Raw genomic sequence first — 14,665 nt, forward strand, 5'->3', positions numbered from 1 at the left:
TCAAAGTTGATCGCGTTTTTTTATTCGCGATGGTTACCAGTCCAAATTCAATGAACAAACATTTCTATCACTTTGAAGTGATTTTTATTTTCATCCATTGGGACTGGGAGGGTAAATTTTCATTTTTGAATGTCAACGACCATATCACGTAGAACGCACCTGGTCTCGTCAGCTCTTAGAAGTTAAGTTACGTCGAGTCCCGTTAGTACTTGGAAGGGTGACCGCTTGGGAATACGGGATGTCGTTGGCGATAAATAGTTTGTTTTCAATAACAAATTTCTTGAAATTTGTTTTCAATCACGATGGTTACCAGTCCAAATTCGTGGATCAAACATTTCAATGACATAGGGATAGGTTCAATTCATCTATAGGAATGATTCTGGATGAATTCCATTGCGAGTTTTTCAAAGATAATCGCGTTTTTTTATTCGCGGTGGTTACCAGTCCAAATTCAATTGACAAACATTTCTATCACTTTGAAGTGATTTTCTTTTCATCCATTGGGACTGGGAGGGTAAATTTTCATTTTTGAATGTCAACGGCCATATCACGTAGAACGCACCTGGTCTCGTCAGCTCCCAGAAGTTAAGTTACGTCGAGTCCCGTTAGTACTTGGAAGGGTGACCGCTTGGGAATACGGGATGTCGTTGGCGATAAATAGTTTGTTTTCAATAACAAATTTCTTGAAATTTTTTTTCAATGACGATGGTTACCAGTCCAAATTCGTGAATCAAACATTTCAATGACATAGGGATAGGTTCAATTCATCTATAGGAATGATTCTGGATGAATTCCATTGCGAGTTTTTCAAAGATTATCGCGTTTTTTTATTCGCGGTGGTTACCAGTCCAAATTCAATGAACAAACATTTCTATCACTTTGAAGTGATTTTCTTTTCATCCATTGGGACTGGGAGGGTAAATTTTCATTTTTGAATGTCAACGGCCATATCACGTAGAACGCACCTGGTCTCGTCAGCTCTGAGAAGTTAAGTTACGTCGAGTCCTGTTAGTACTTGGAAGGGTGACCGCTTGGGAATACGGGATGTCGTTGGCGATGAATAGTTTGTTTTCAATAACAAATTTCTTGAAATTGTTTTTTCAATCACGATGGTTACCAGTCCAAATTCGTAGATAAAACTTTTCAATGCCTTTGAGATAGGTTCAATTCATCTATAAGAATGATTCTGGATCAATTCCATTGAGAGTTTTTCAAAGTTTATCGCGTTTTTTAATCGCGATGGTTACCAGTCCAAATTCGTAGTTCCAAAATTTCAATGACCTAGAAATAGGTTCAATTCATCTAGAAGAATGATTCTGGATCAATTCCATTGCGAGTTTTTCAAAGATTATCGCGTTTTTTTTATTCGCGGTGGTTACCAGTCCAAATTCAATGGACAAACATTTCTATCACTTTGAAGTGATTTTCTTTTCATCCATTGGGACTGGGAGGGTAAATTTTCATTTTTGAATGTCAACGGCCATATCACGTAGAACGCACCTGGTCTCGTCAGCTCCCAGAAGTTAAGTTACGTCGAGTCCCGTTAGTACTTGGAAGGGTGACCGCTTGGGAATACGGGATGTCGTTGGCGATAAATAGTTTGTTTTCAATAACAAATTTCTTGAAATTTGTTTTTAATCACGATGGTTACCAGTCCAAATTCGTGGATCAAACATTTCAATGACATAGGGATAGGTTCAATTCATCTATAGGAATGATTCTGGATGAATTCCATTGCGAGTTTTTCAAAGATAATCGCGTTTTTTTATTCGTGGTGGTTACCAGTCCAAATTCAATGGACAAACATTTCTATCACTTTGAAGTGATTTTCTTTTCATCCATTGGGACTGGGACGGTAAATTTTCATTTTTGAATGTCAACGGCCATATCACGTAGAACGCACCTGGTCTCGTCAGCTCCCAGAAGTTAAGTTACGTCGAGTCCCGGTAGTACTTGGAAGGGTGACCGCTTGGGAATACGGGATGTCGTTGGCAATAAATAGTTTGTTTTCAATAACAAATTTCTTGAAATTTTTTTTCAATCACGATGGTAACCAGTCCAAATTCGTAGATCCAAAATTTCAATGACCTAGGGATAGGTTCAATTCATCTATAGGAATGATTCTGGATGAATTCCATTGCGAGTTTTTCAAAGATTATCGCGTTTTTTATTCGCGGTGGTTACCAGTCCAAATTCAATGAACAAAAATTTCTATCACTTTGAAGTGATTTTCTTTTCATCCATTGGGACTGGGAGGGTAAATTTTCATTTTTGAATGTCAACGGCCATATCACGTAGAACGCACCTGGTCTCGTCAGCTCCCAGAAGTTAAGTTACGTCGAGTCCCGTTAGTACTTGGAAGGGTGACCGCTTGGGAATACGGGATGTCGTTGGCAATAAATAGTTTGTTTTCAATAACAAATTTCTTGAAATTTGTTTTCAATCACGATGGTTACCAGTCCAAATTCGTAGATCCAAAATTTCAATGACATAGGGATAGGTTCAATTCATCTATAGGAATGATTCTGGATGAATTCCATTGCGAGTTTTTCAAAGATTATCGCGTTTTTTTATTCGCGGTGGTTACCAGTCCAAATTCAATGGACAAACATTTCTATCACTTTGAAGTGATTTTCTTTTCATCCATTGGGACTGGGAGGGTAAATTTTCATTTTTGAATGTCAACGGCCATATCACGTAGAACGCACCTGGTCTCGTCAGCTCCCAGAAGTTAAGTTACGTCGAGTCCCGTTAGTACTTGGAAGGGTGACCGCTTGGGAATACGGGATGTCGTTGGCAATAAATAGTTTGTTTTCAATAACAAATTTCTTGAAATTTTTTTTCAATCACGATGGTTACCAGTCCAAATTCGTAGATCCAAAATTTCAATGACCTAGGGATAGGTTCAATTCATCTATAGGAATGATTCTGGATGAATTCCATTGCGAGTTTTTCAAAGATTATCGCGTTTTTTTATTCGCGGTGGTTACCAGTCCAAATTCAATGAACAAACATTTCTATCACTTTGAAGTGATTTTCTTTTCATCCATTGGGACTGGGAGGGTAAATTTTCATTTTTGAATGTCAACGGCCATATCACGTAGAACGCACCTGGTCTCGTCAGCTCTGAGAAGTTAAGTTACGTCGAGTCCTGTTAGTACTTGGAAGGGTGACCGCTTGGGAATACGGGATGTCGTTGGCGATGAATAGTTTGTTTTCAATAACAAATTTCTTGAAATTGTTTTTTCAATCACGATGGTTACCAGTCCAAATTCGTAGATAAAACTTTTCAATGCCTTTGAGATAGGTTCAATTCATCTATAAGAATATTCTGGATCAATTCCATTGAGAGTTTTTCAAAGTTTATCGCGTTTTTTAATCGCGATGGTTACCAGTCCAAATTCGTAGTTCCAAAATTTCAATGACCTAGAAATAGGTTCAATTCATCTATAAGAATGATTCTGGATCAATTCCATTGCGAGTTTTTCAAAGATTATCGCGTTTTTTTATTCGCGGTGGTTACCAGTCCAAATTCAATGGACAAACATTTCTTTCACTTTGAAGTGATTTTCTTTTCATCCATTGGGACTGGGAGGGTAAATTTTCATTTTTGAATGTCAACGGCCATATCACGTAGAACGCACCTGGTCTCGTCAGCTCACAGAAGTTGAGTTACGTCGAGTCCCGTTAGTACTTGGAAGGGTGACCGCTTGGGAATACGGGATGTCGTTGGCGATAAATAGTTTGTTTTCAATAACAAATTTCTTGAAATTTGTTTTCAATCACGATGGTTACCAGTCCAAATTCGTGGATCAAACATTTCAATGACATAGGGATAGGTTCAATTCATCTATAGGAATGATTCTGGATGAATTCCATTGCGAGTTTTTCAAAGATAATCGCGTTTTTTTATTCGCGGTGGTTACCAGTCCAAATTCAATTGACAAACATTTCTATCACTTTGAAGTGATTTTCTTTTCATCCATTGGGACTGGGAGGGTAAATTTTCATTTTTGAATGTCAACGGCCATATCACGTAGAACGCACCTGGTCTCGTCAGCTCCCAGAAGTTAAGTTACGTCGAGTCCCGTTAGTACTTGGAAGGGTGACCGCTTGGGAATACGGGATGTCGTTGGCGATAAATAGTTTGTTTTCAATAACAAATTTCTTGAAATTTGTTTTCAATCACGATGGTTACCAGTCCAAATTCGTGGATCAAATATTTCAATGACATAGGGATAGGTTCAATTCATCTATAGGAATGATTCTGGATGAATTCCATTGCGAGTTTTTCAAAGATTATCGCGTTTTTTTATTGGCGGTGGTTACCAGTCCAAATTCAATGGACAAACATTTCTATCACTTTGAAGTGATTTTCTTTTCATCCATTGGGACTGGGAGGGTAAATTTTCATTTTTGAATGTCAACGGCCACATCACGTAGAACGCACCTGGTCTCGTCAGCTCCCAGAAGTTGAGTTACGTCGAGTCCCCTTAGTACTTGGAAGGGTGACCGCTTGGGAATACGGGATGTCGTTGGCGATAAATAGTTTGTTTTCAATAACAAATTTCTTGAAATTTGTTTTCAATCACGATGGTTACCAGTCCAAATTCGTGGATCAAACATTTCAATGACATAGGGATAGGTTCAATTCATCTATAGGAATGATTCTGGATGAATTCCATTGCGAGTTTTTCAAAGATAATCGCGTTTTTTTATTCGCGGTGGTTACCAGTCCAAATTCAATTGACAAACATTTCTATCACTTTGAAGTGATTTTCTTTTCATCCATTGGGACTGGGAGGGTAAATTTTCATTTTTGAATGTCAACGGCCATATCACGTAGAACGCACCTGGTCTCGTCAGCTCCCAGAAGTTAAGTTACGTCGAGTCCCGTTAGTACTTGGAAGGGTGACCGCTTGGGAATACGGGATGTCGTTGGCGATAAATAGTTTGTTTTCAATAACAAATTTCTTGAAATTTGTTTTCAATCACGATGGTTACCAGTCCAAATTCGTGAATCAAACATTTCAATGACATAGGGATAGGTTCAATTCATCTATAGGAATGATTCTGGATGAATTCCATTGCGAGTTTTTCAAAGATAATCGCGTTTTTTTATTCGCGGTGGTTACCAGTCCAAATTCAATTGACAAACATTTCTATCACTTTGAAGTGATTTTCTTTTCATCCATTGGGACTGGGAGGGTAAATTTTCATTTTTGAATGTCAACGGCCATATCACGTAGAACGCACCTGGTCTCGTCAGCTCTGAGAAGTTAAGTTACGTCGAGTCCTGTTAGTACTTGGAAGGGTGACCGCTTGGGAATACGGGATGTCGTTGGCGATGAATAGTTTGTTTTCAATAACAAATTTCTTGAAATTGTTTTTTCAATCACGATGGTTACCAGTCCAAATTCGTAGATAAAACTTTTCAATGCCTTTGAGATAGGTTCAATTCATCTATAAGAATATTCTGGATCAATTCCATTGAGAGTTTTTCAAAGTTTATCGCGTTTTTTAATCGCGATGGTTACCAGTCCAAATTCGTAGTTCCAAAATTTCAATGACCGAGAAATAGGTTCAATTCATCTATAAGAATGATTCTGGATCAATTCCATTGCGAGTTTTTCAAAGATTATCGCGTTTTTTTATTCGCGGTGGTTACCAGTCCAAATTCAATGGACAAACATTTCTTTCACTTTGAAGTGATTTTCTTTTCATCCATTGGGACTGGGAGGGTAAATTTTCATTTTTGAATGTCAACGGCCATATCACGTAGAACGCACCTGGTCTCGTCAGCTCACAGAAGTTGAGTTACGTCGAGTCCCGTTAGTACTTGGAAGGGTGACCGCTTGGGAATACGGGATGTCGTTGGCGATAAATAGTTTGTTTTCAATAACAAATTTCTTGAAATTTGTTTTCAATCACGATGGTTACCAGTCCAAATTCGTGGATCAAACATTTCAATGACATAGGGATAGGTTCAATTCATCTATAGGAATGATTCTGGATGAATTCCATTGCGAGTTTTTCAAAGATAATCGCGTTTTTTTATTCGCGGTGGTTACCAGTCCAAATTCAATTGACAAACATTTCTATCACTTTGAAGTGATTTTCTTTTCATCCATTGGGACTGGGAGGGTAAATTTTCATTTTTGAATGTCAACGGCCATATCACGTAGAACGCACCTGGTCTCGTCAGCTCCCAGAAGTTAAGTTACGTCGAGTCCCGTTAGTACTTGGAAGGGTGACCGCTTGGGAATACGGGATGTCGTTGGCGATAAATAGTTTGTTTTCAATAACAAATTTCTTGAAATTTGTTTTCAATCACGATGGTTACCAGTCCAAATTCGTGGATCAAATATTTCAATGACATAGGGATAGGTTCAATTCATCTATAGGAATGATTCTGGATGAATTCCATTGCGAGTTTTTCAAAGATTATCGCGTTTTTTTATTGGCGGTGGTTACCAGTCCAAATTCAATGGACAAACATTTCTATCACTTTGAAGTGATTTTCTTTTCATCCATTGGGACTGGGAGGGTAAATTTTCATTTTTGAATGTCAACGGCCACATCACGTAGAACGCACCTGGTCTCGTCAGCTCCCAGAAGTTGAGTTACGTCGAGTCCCCTTAGTACTTGGAAGGGTGACCGCTTGGGAATACGGGATGTCGTTGGCGATAAATAGTTTGTTTTCAATAACAAATTTCTTGAAATTTGTTTTCAATCACGATGGTTACCAGTCCAAATTCGTGGATCAAACATTTCAATGACATAGGGATAGGTTCAATTCATCTATAGGAATGATTCTGGATGAATTCCATTGCGAGTTTTTCAAAGATAATCGCGTTTTTTTATTCGCGGTGGTTACCAGTCCAAATTCAATTGACAAACATTTCTATCACTTTGAAGTGATTTTCTTTTCATCCATTGGGACTGGGAGGGTAAATTTTCATTTTTGAATGTCAACGGCCATATCACGTAGAACGCACCTGGTCTCGTCAGCTCCCAGAAGTTAAGTTACGTCGAGTCCCGTTAGTACTTGGAAGGGTGACCGCTTGGGAATACGGGATGTCGTTGGCGATAAATAGTTTGTTTTCAATAACAAATTTCTTGAAATTTGTTTTCAATCACGATGGTTACCAGTCCAAATTCGTGAATCAAACATTTCAATGACATAGGGATAGGTTCAATTCATCTATAGGAATGATTCTGGATGAATTCCATTGCGAGTTTTTCAAAGATAATCGCGTTTTTTTATTCGCGGTGGTTACCAGTCCAAATTCAATTGACAAACATTTCTATCACTTTGAAGTGATTTTCTTTTCATCCATTGGGACTGGGAGGGTAAATTTTCATTTTTGAATGTCAACGGCCATATCACGTAGAACGCACCTGGTCTCGTCAGCTCCCAGAAGTTAAGTTACGTCGAGTCCCGTTAGTACTTGGAAGGGTGACCGCTTGGGAATACGGGATGTCGTTGGCAATAAATAGTTTGTTTTCAATAACAAATTTCTTGAAATTTGTTTTCAATCACGATGGTTACCAGTCCAAATTCGTGGATCAAACATTTCAATGACATAGGGATAGGTTCAATTCATCTATAGGAATGATTCTGGATGAATTCCATTGCGAGTTTTTCAAAGATTATCGCGTTTTTTTATTGGCGGTGGTTACCAGTCCAAATTCAATGGACAAACATTTCTATCACTTTGAAGTGATTTTCTTTTCATCCATTGGGACTGGGAGGGTAAATTTTCATTTTTGAATGTCAACGGCCATATCACGTAGAACGCACCTGGTCTCGTCAGCTCCCAGAAGTTGAGTTACGTCGAGTCCCCTTAGTACTTGGAAGGGTGACCGCTTGGGAATACGGGATGTCGTTGGCGATAAATAGTTTGTTTTCAATAACAAATTTCTTGAAATTTGTTTTCAATCACGATGGTTACCAGTCCAAATTCGTGGATCAAACATTTCAATGACATAGGGATAGGTTCAATTCATCTATAGGAATGATTCTGGATGAATTCCATTGCGAGTTTTTCAAAGATAATCGCGTTTTTTTATTCGCGGTGGTTACCAGTCCAAATTCAATTGACAAACATTTCTATCACTTTGAAGTGATTTTCTTTTCATCCATTGGGACTGGGAGGGTAAATTTTCATTTTTGAATGTCAACGGCCATATCACGTAGAACGCACCTGGTCTCGTCAGCTCCCAGAAGTTAAGTTACGTCGAGTCCCGTTAGTACTTGGAAGGGTGACCGCTTGGGAATACGGGATGTCGTTGGCGATAAATAGTTTGTTTTCAATAACAAATTTCTTGAAATTTGTTTTCAATCACGATGGTTACCAGTCCAAATTCGTGAATCAAACATTTCAATGACATAGGGATAGGTTCAATTCATCTATAGGAATGATTCTGGATGAATTCCATTGCGAGTTTTTCAAAGATAATCGCGTTTTTTTATTCGCGGTGGTTACCAGTCCAAATTCAATTGACAAACATTTCTATCACTTTGAAGTGATTTTCTTTTCATCCATTGGGACTGGGAGGGTAAATTTTCATTTTTGAATGTCAACGGCCATATCACGTAGAACGCACCTGGTCTCGTCAGCTCCCAGAAGTTAAGTTACGTCGAGTCCCGTTAGTACTTGGAAGGGTGACCGCTTGGGAATACGGGATGTCGTTGGCGATAAATAGTTTGTTTTCAATAACAAATTTCTTGAAATTTGTTTTCAATCACGATGGTTACCAGTCCAAATTCGTGAATCAAACATTTCAATGACATAGGGATAGGTTCAATTCATCTATAGGAATGATTCTGGATGAATTCCATTGCGAGTTTTTCAAAGATAATCGCGTTTTTTTATTCGCGGTGGTTACCAGTCCAAATTCAATTGACAAACATTTCTATCACTTTGAAGTGATTTTCTTTTCATCCATTGGGACTGGGAGGGTAAATTTTCATTTTTGAATGTCAACGGCCATATCACGTAGAACGCACCTGGTCTCGTCAGCTCCCAGAAGTTAAGTTACGTCGAGTCCCGTTAGTACTTGGAAGGGTGACCGCTTGGGAATACGGGATGTCGTTGGCGATAAATAGTTTGTTTTCAATAACAAATTTCTTGAAATTTGTTTTCAATCACGATGGTTACCAGTCCAAATTCGTGAATCAAACATTTCAATGACATAGGGATAGGTTCAATTCATCTATAGGAATGATTCTGGATGAATTCCATTGCGAGTTTTTCAAAGATAATCGCGTTTTTTTATTCGCGGTGGTTACCAGTCCAAATTCAATTGACAAACATTTCTATCACTTTGAAGTGATTTTCTTTTCATCCATTGGGACTGGGAGGGTAAATTTTCATTTTTGAATGTCAACGGCCATATCACGTAGAACGCACCTGGTCTCGTCAGCTCCCAGAAGTTAAGTTACGTCGAGTCCCGTTAGTACTTGGAAGGGTGACCGCTTGGGAATACGGGATGTCGTTGGCAATAAATAGTTTGTTTTCAATAACAAATTTCTTGAAATTTGTTTTCAATCACGATGGTTACCAGTCCAAATTCGTGGATCAAACATTTCAATGACATAGGGATAGGTTCAATTCATCTATAGGAATGATTCTGGATGAATTCCATTGCGAGTTTTTCAAAGATAATCGCGTTTTTTTATTCGCGGTGGTTACCAGTCCAAATTCAATTGACAAACATTTCTATCACTTTGAAGTGATTTTCTTTTCATCCATTGGGACTGGGAGGGTAAATTTTCATTTTTGAATGTCAACGGCCATATCACGTAGAACGCACCTGGTCTCGTCAGCTCCCAGAAGTTAAGTTACGTCGAGTCCCGTTAGTACTTGGAAGGGTGACCGCTTGGGAATACGGGATGTCGTTGGCGATAAATAGTTTGTTTTCAATAACAAATTTCTTGAAATTTGTTTTCAATCACGATGGTTACCAGTCCAAATTCGTGGATCAAACATTTCAATGACATAGGGATAGGTTCAATTCATCTATAGGAATGATTCTGGATGAATTCCATTGCGAGTTTTTCAAAGATTATCGCGTTTTTTTATTGGCGTTGGTTACCAGTCCAAATTCAATGGACAAACATTTCTATCACTTTGAAGTGATTTTCTTTTCATCCATTGGGACTGGGAGGGTAAATTTTCATTTTTGAATGTCAACGGCCATATCACGTAGAACGCACCTGGTCTCGTCAGCTCCCAGAAGTTAAGTTACGTCGAGTCCCGTTAGTACTTGGAAGGGTGACCGCTTGGGAATACGGGATGTCGTTGGCAATAAATATTTTGTTTTCAATAACAAATTTCTTGAAATTTGTTTTCAATCACGATGGTTACCAGTCCAAATTCGTAGATCCGAAATTTCAATGACCTAGGGATAGGTTCAATTCATCTATAGGAATGATTCTGGATGAATTCCATTGCGAGTTTTTCAAAGTTGATCGCGTTTTTTTATTCGCGATGGTTACCAGTCCAAATTCAATGAACAAACATTTCTATCACTTTGAAGTGATTTTCTTTTCATCCATTGGGACTGGGAGGGTAAATTTTCATTTTTGAATGTCAACGACCATATCACGTAGAACGCACCTGGTCTCGTCAGCTCCCAGAAGTTGAGTTACGTCGAGTCCCCTTAGTACTTGGAAGGGTGACCGCTTGGGAATACGGGATGTCGTTGGCGATAAATAGTTTGTTTTCAATAACAAATTTCTTGAAATTTGTTTTCAATCACGATGGTTACCAGTCCAAATTCGTGGATCAAACATTTCAATGACATAGGGATAGGTTCAATTCATCTATAGGAATGATTCTGGATGAATTCCATTGCGAGTTTTTCAAAGATAATCGCGTTTTTTTATTCGCGGTGGTTACCAGTCCAAATTCAATTGACAAACATTTCTATCACTTTGAAGTGATTTTCTTTTCATCCATTGGGACTGGGAGGGTAAATTTTCATTTTTGAATGTCAACGGCCATATCACGTAGAACGCACCTGGTCTCGTCAGCTCCCAGAAGTTAAGTTACGTCGAGTCCCGTTAGTACTTGGAAGGGTGACCGCTTGGGAATACGGGATGTCGTTGGCGATAAATAGTTTGTTTTCAATAACAAATTTCTTGAAATTTGTTTTCAATCACGATGGTTACCAGTCCAAATTCGTGAATCAAACATTTCAATGACATAGGGATAGGTTCAATTCATCTATAGGAATGATTCTGGATGAATTCCATTGCGAGTTTTTCAAAGATAATCGCGTTTTTTTATTCGCGGTGGTTACCAGTCCAAATTCAATTGACAAACATTTCTATCACTTTGAAGTGATTTTCTTTTCATCCATTGGGACTGGGAGGGTAAATTTTCATTTTTGAATGTCAACGGCCATATCACGTAGAACGCACCTGGTCTCGTCAGCTCCCAGAAGTTAAGTTACGTCGAGTCCCGTTAGTACTTGGAAGGGTGACCGCTTGGGAATACGGGATGTCGTTGGCAATAAATAGTTTGTTTTCAATAACAAATTTCTTGAAATTTGTTTTCAATCACGATGGTTACCAGTCCAAATTCGTGGATCAAACATTTCAATGACATAGGGATAGGTTCAATTCATCTATAGGAATGATTCTGGATGAATTCCATTGCGAGTTTTTCAAAGATTATCGCGTTTTTTTATTGGCGGTGGTTACCAGTCCAAATTCAATGGACAAACATTTCTATCACTTTGAAGTGATTTTCTTTTCATCCATTGGGACTGGGAGGGTAAATTTTCATTTTTGAATGTCAACGGCCATATCACGTAGAACGCACCTGGTCTCGTCAGCTCCCAGAAGTTGAGTTACGTCGAGTCCCCTTAGTACTTGGAAGGGTGACCGCTTGGGAATACGGGATGTCGTTGGCGATAAATAGTTTGTTTTCAATAACAAATTTCTTGAAATTTGTTTTCAATCACGATGGTTACCAGTCCAAATTCGTGGATCAAACATTTCAATGACATAGGGATAGGTTCAATTCATCTATAGGAATGATTCTGGATGAATTCCATTGCGAGTTTTTCAAAGATAATCGCGTTTTTTTATTCGCGGTGGTTACCAGTCCAAATTCAATTGACAAACATTTCTATCACTTTGAAGTGATTTTCTTTTCATCCATTGGGATTGGGAGGGTAAATTTTCATTTTTGAATGTCAACGGCCATATCACGTAGAACGCACCTGGTCTCGTCAGCTCCCAGAAGTTAAGTTACGCCGAGTCCCGTTAGTACTTGGAAGGGTGACCGCTTGGGAATACGGGATGTCGTTGGCGATAAATAGTTTGTTTTCAATAACAAATTTCTTGAAATTTTTTTTCAATGACGATGGTTACCAGTCCAAATTCGTGAATCAAACATTTCAATGACATAGGGATAGGTTCAATTCATCTATAGGAATGATTCTGGATGAATTCCATTGCGAGTTTTTCAAAGATTATCGCGTTTTTTTATTCGCGGTGGTTACCAGTCCAAATTCAATTGACAAACATTTCTATCACTTTGAAGTGATTTTCTTTTCATCCATTGGGACTGGGAGGGTAAATTTTCATTTTTGAATGTCAACGGCCATATCACGTAGAACGCACCTGGTCTCGTCAGCTCCCAGAAGTTAAGTTACGTCGAGTCCCGTTAGTACTTGGAAGGGTGACCGCTTGGGAATACGGGATGTCGTTGGCGATAAATAGTTTGTTTTCAATAACAAATTTCTTGAAATTTTTTTTCAATGACGATGGTTACCAGTCCAAATTCGTGAATCAAACATTTCAATGACATAGGGATAGGTTCAATTCATCTATAGGAATGATTCTGGATGAATTCCATTGCGAGTTTTTCAAAGATTATCGCGTTTTTTTATTCGCGGTGGTTACCAGTCCAAATTCAATGAACAAACATTTCTATCACTTTGAAGTGATTTTCTTTTCATCCATTGGGACTGGGAGGGTAAATTTTCATTTTTGAATGTCAACGGCCATATCACGTAGAACGCACCTGGTCTCGTCAGCTCTGAGAAGTTAAGTTACGTCGAGTCCTGTTAGTACTTGGAAGGGTGACCGCTTGGGAATACGGGATGTCGTTGGCGATGAATAGTTTGTTTTCAATAACAAATTTCTTGAAATTGTTTTTTCAATCACGATGGTTACCAGTCCAAATTCGTAGATAAAACTTTTCAATGCCTTTGAGATAGGTTCAATTCATCTATAAGAATGATTCTGGATCAATTCCATTGAGAGTTTTTCAAAGTTTATCGCGTTTTTTAATCGCGATGGTTACCAGTCCAAATTCGTAGTTCCAAAATTTCAATGACCTAGAAATAGGTTCAATTCATCTATAGGAATGATTCTGGATGAATTCCATTAAGAGTTTTTCAAAGATAATCGCGTTTTTTTATTCGCGGTGGTTACCAGTCCAAATTCAATGGACAAACATTTCTATCACTTTGAAGTGATTTTCTTTTCATCCATTGGGACTGGGAGGGTAAATTTTCATTTTTGAATGTCAACGGCCATATCACGTAGAACGCACCTGGTCTCGTCAGCTCCCAGAAGTTAAGTTACGTCGAGTCCCGTTAGTACTTGGAAGGGTGACCGCTTGGGAATACGGGATGTCGTTGGCAATAAATAGTTTGTTTTCAATAACAAATTTCTTGAAATTTGTTTTCAATCACGATGGTTACCAGTCCAAATTCGTAGATCCGAAATTTCAATGACCTAGGGATAGGTTCAATTCATCTATAGGAATGATTCTGGATGAATTCCATTGCGAGTTTTTCAAAGTTGATCGCGTTTTTTTATTCGCGATGGTTACCAGTCCAAATTCAATGAACAAACATTTCTATCACTTTGAAGTGATTTTCTTTTCATCCATTGGGACTGGGAGGGTAAATTTTCATTTTTGAATGTCAACGACCATATCACGTAGAACGCACCTGGTCTCGTCAGCTCTTAGAAGTTAAGTTACGTCGAGTCCCGTTAGTACTTGGAAGGGTGACCCCTTGGGAATACGGGATGTCGTTGGCGATAAATAGTTTGTTTTCAATAACAAATTTCTTGAAATTTTTTTTCAATCACGATGGTTACCAGTCCAAATTCGTGAATCAAACATTTCAATGACATAGGGATAGGTTCAATTCATCTATAGGAATGATTCTGGATGAATTCCATTGCGAGTTTTTCAAAGATTATCGCGTTTTTTTATTCGCGGTGGTTACCAGTCCAAATTCAATGAACAAACATTTCTATCACTTTGAAGTGATTTTCTTTTCATCCATTGGGACTGGGAGGGTAAATTTTCATTTTTGAATGTCAACGGCCATATCACGTAGAACGCACCTGGTCTCGTCAGCTCTTAGAAGTTAAGTTACTTCGAGTCCTGTTAGTACTTGGAAGAGTGACCGCTTGGGAATACGGGATGTCGTTGGCGATGAATAGTTTGTTTTCAATAACAAATTTCTTGAAATTGTTTTTTCAATCACGATGGTTACCAGTCCAAATTCGTAGATAAAACTTTTCAATGCCTTTGAGATAGGTTCAATTCATCTATAAGAATGATTCTGGATCAATTCCATTGAGAGTTTTTCAAAGTTTATCGCGTTTTTTAATCGCGATGGTTAC

The 14,665-nt window shown here is 38.4% G+C and overlaps 1 non-coding gene and 34 pseudogenes across 1 annotated transcript; all 35 read left to right on the forward strand.

The window, feature by feature from the left end:
• Positions 1–131: 131 nt before the first annotated feature.
• LOC124335001 lies at positions 132–250 on the forward strand (annotated as a pseudogene).
• Positions 251–534: 284 nt separating this feature from the next.
• Positions 535–653, forward strand: LOC124331949 (annotated as a pseudogene).
• A 284-nt stretch (positions 654–937) lies between these two features.
• Positions 938–1,056, forward strand: LOC124330275 (annotated as a pseudogene).
• Positions 1,057–1,472: 416 nt separating this feature from the next.
• On the forward strand, positions 1,473–1,591 carry LOC124331961 (annotated as a pseudogene).
• A 284-nt stretch (positions 1,592–1,875) lies between these two features.
• LOC124330682 lies at positions 1,876–1,994 on the forward strand. Its single transcript, XR_006916837.1, has one exon. It is a non-coding gene; the product is annotated as a 5S ribosomal RNA (ribosomal RNA).
• A 283-nt stretch (positions 1,995–2,277) lies between these two features.
• On the forward strand, positions 2,278–2,396 carry LOC124335431 (annotated as a pseudogene).
• Positions 2,397–2,680: 284 nt separating this feature from the next.
• On the forward strand, positions 2,681–2,799 carry LOC124335547 (annotated as a pseudogene).
• Positions 2,800–3,083: 284 nt separating this feature from the next.
• Positions 3,084–3,202, forward strand: LOC124330276 (annotated as a pseudogene).
• A 414-nt stretch (positions 3,203–3,616) lies between these two features.
• On the forward strand, positions 3,617–3,735 carry LOC124330116 (annotated as a pseudogene).
• A 284-nt stretch (positions 3,736–4,019) lies between these two features.
• Positions 4,020–4,138, forward strand: LOC124331972 (annotated as a pseudogene).
• A 284-nt stretch (positions 4,139–4,422) lies between these two features.
• LOC124330287 lies at positions 4,423–4,541 on the forward strand (annotated as a pseudogene).
• Positions 4,542–4,825: 284 nt separating this feature from the next.
• Positions 4,826–4,944, forward strand: LOC124331984 (annotated as a pseudogene).
• A 284-nt stretch (positions 4,945–5,228) lies between these two features.
• On the forward strand, positions 5,229–5,347 carry LOC124330277 (annotated as a pseudogene).
• A 414-nt stretch (positions 5,348–5,761) lies between these two features.
• On the forward strand, positions 5,762–5,880 carry LOC124330117 (annotated as a pseudogene).
• Positions 5,881–6,164: 284 nt separating this feature from the next.
• On the forward strand, positions 6,165–6,283 carry LOC124331995 (annotated as a pseudogene).
• Positions 6,284–6,567: 284 nt separating this feature from the next.
• LOC124330288 lies at positions 6,568–6,686 on the forward strand (annotated as a pseudogene).
• A 284-nt stretch (positions 6,687–6,970) lies between these two features.
• LOC124332007 lies at positions 6,971–7,089 on the forward strand (annotated as a pseudogene).
• Positions 7,090–7,373: 284 nt separating this feature from the next.
• LOC124335661 lies at positions 7,374–7,492 on the forward strand (annotated as a pseudogene).
• A 284-nt stretch (positions 7,493–7,776) lies between these two features.
• LOC124330041 lies at positions 7,777–7,895 on the forward strand (annotated as a pseudogene).
• Positions 7,896–8,179: 284 nt separating this feature from the next.
• Positions 8,180–8,298, forward strand: LOC124332018 (annotated as a pseudogene).
• Positions 8,299–8,582: 284 nt separating this feature from the next.
• LOC124332030 lies at positions 8,583–8,701 on the forward strand (annotated as a pseudogene).
• A 284-nt stretch (positions 8,702–8,985) lies between these two features.
• LOC124332041 lies at positions 8,986–9,104 on the forward strand (annotated as a pseudogene).
• Positions 9,105–9,388: 284 nt separating this feature from the next.
• On the forward strand, positions 9,389–9,507 carry LOC124329625 (annotated as a pseudogene).
• Positions 9,508–9,791: 284 nt separating this feature from the next.
• On the forward strand, positions 9,792–9,910 carry LOC124332052 (annotated as a pseudogene).
• A 284-nt stretch (positions 9,911–10,194) lies between these two features.
• Positions 10,195–10,313, forward strand: LOC124329743 (annotated as a pseudogene).
• Positions 10,314–10,597: 284 nt separating this feature from the next.
• Positions 10,598–10,716, forward strand: LOC124329791 (annotated as a pseudogene).
• Positions 10,717–11,000: 284 nt separating this feature from the next.
• Positions 11,001–11,119, forward strand: LOC124332065 (annotated as a pseudogene).
• Positions 11,120–11,403: 284 nt separating this feature from the next.
• LOC124329862 lies at positions 11,404–11,522 on the forward strand (annotated as a pseudogene).
• A 284-nt stretch (positions 11,523–11,806) lies between these two features.
• On the forward strand, positions 11,807–11,925 carry LOC124330043 (annotated as a pseudogene).
• Positions 11,926–12,209: 284 nt separating this feature from the next.
• On the forward strand, positions 12,210–12,328 carry LOC124333563 (annotated as a pseudogene).
• A 284-nt stretch (positions 12,329–12,612) lies between these two features.
• LOC124332076 lies at positions 12,613–12,731 on the forward strand (annotated as a pseudogene).
• Positions 12,732–13,015: 284 nt separating this feature from the next.
• LOC124330278 lies at positions 13,016–13,134 on the forward strand (annotated as a pseudogene).
• A 415-nt stretch (positions 13,135–13,549) lies between these two features.
• On the forward strand, positions 13,550–13,668 carry LOC124329976 (annotated as a pseudogene).
• Positions 13,669–13,952: 284 nt separating this feature from the next.
• Positions 13,953–14,071, forward strand: LOC124335010 (annotated as a pseudogene).
• Positions 14,072–14,355: 284 nt separating this feature from the next.
• LOC124330545 lies at positions 14,356–14,474 on the forward strand (annotated as a pseudogene).
• The last annotated feature ends 191 nt before the right edge of the window (positions 14,475–14,665 follow it).

Source organism: Daphnia pulicaria, chromosome 3 (assembly GCF_021234035.1).
Source record: "Daphnia pulicaria isolate SC F1-1A chromosome 3, SC_F0-13Bv2, whole genome shotgun sequence".
Lineage (NCBI taxonomy): Eukaryota > Metazoa > Arthropoda > Branchiopoda > Diplostraca > Daphniidae > Daphnia > Daphnia pulicaria.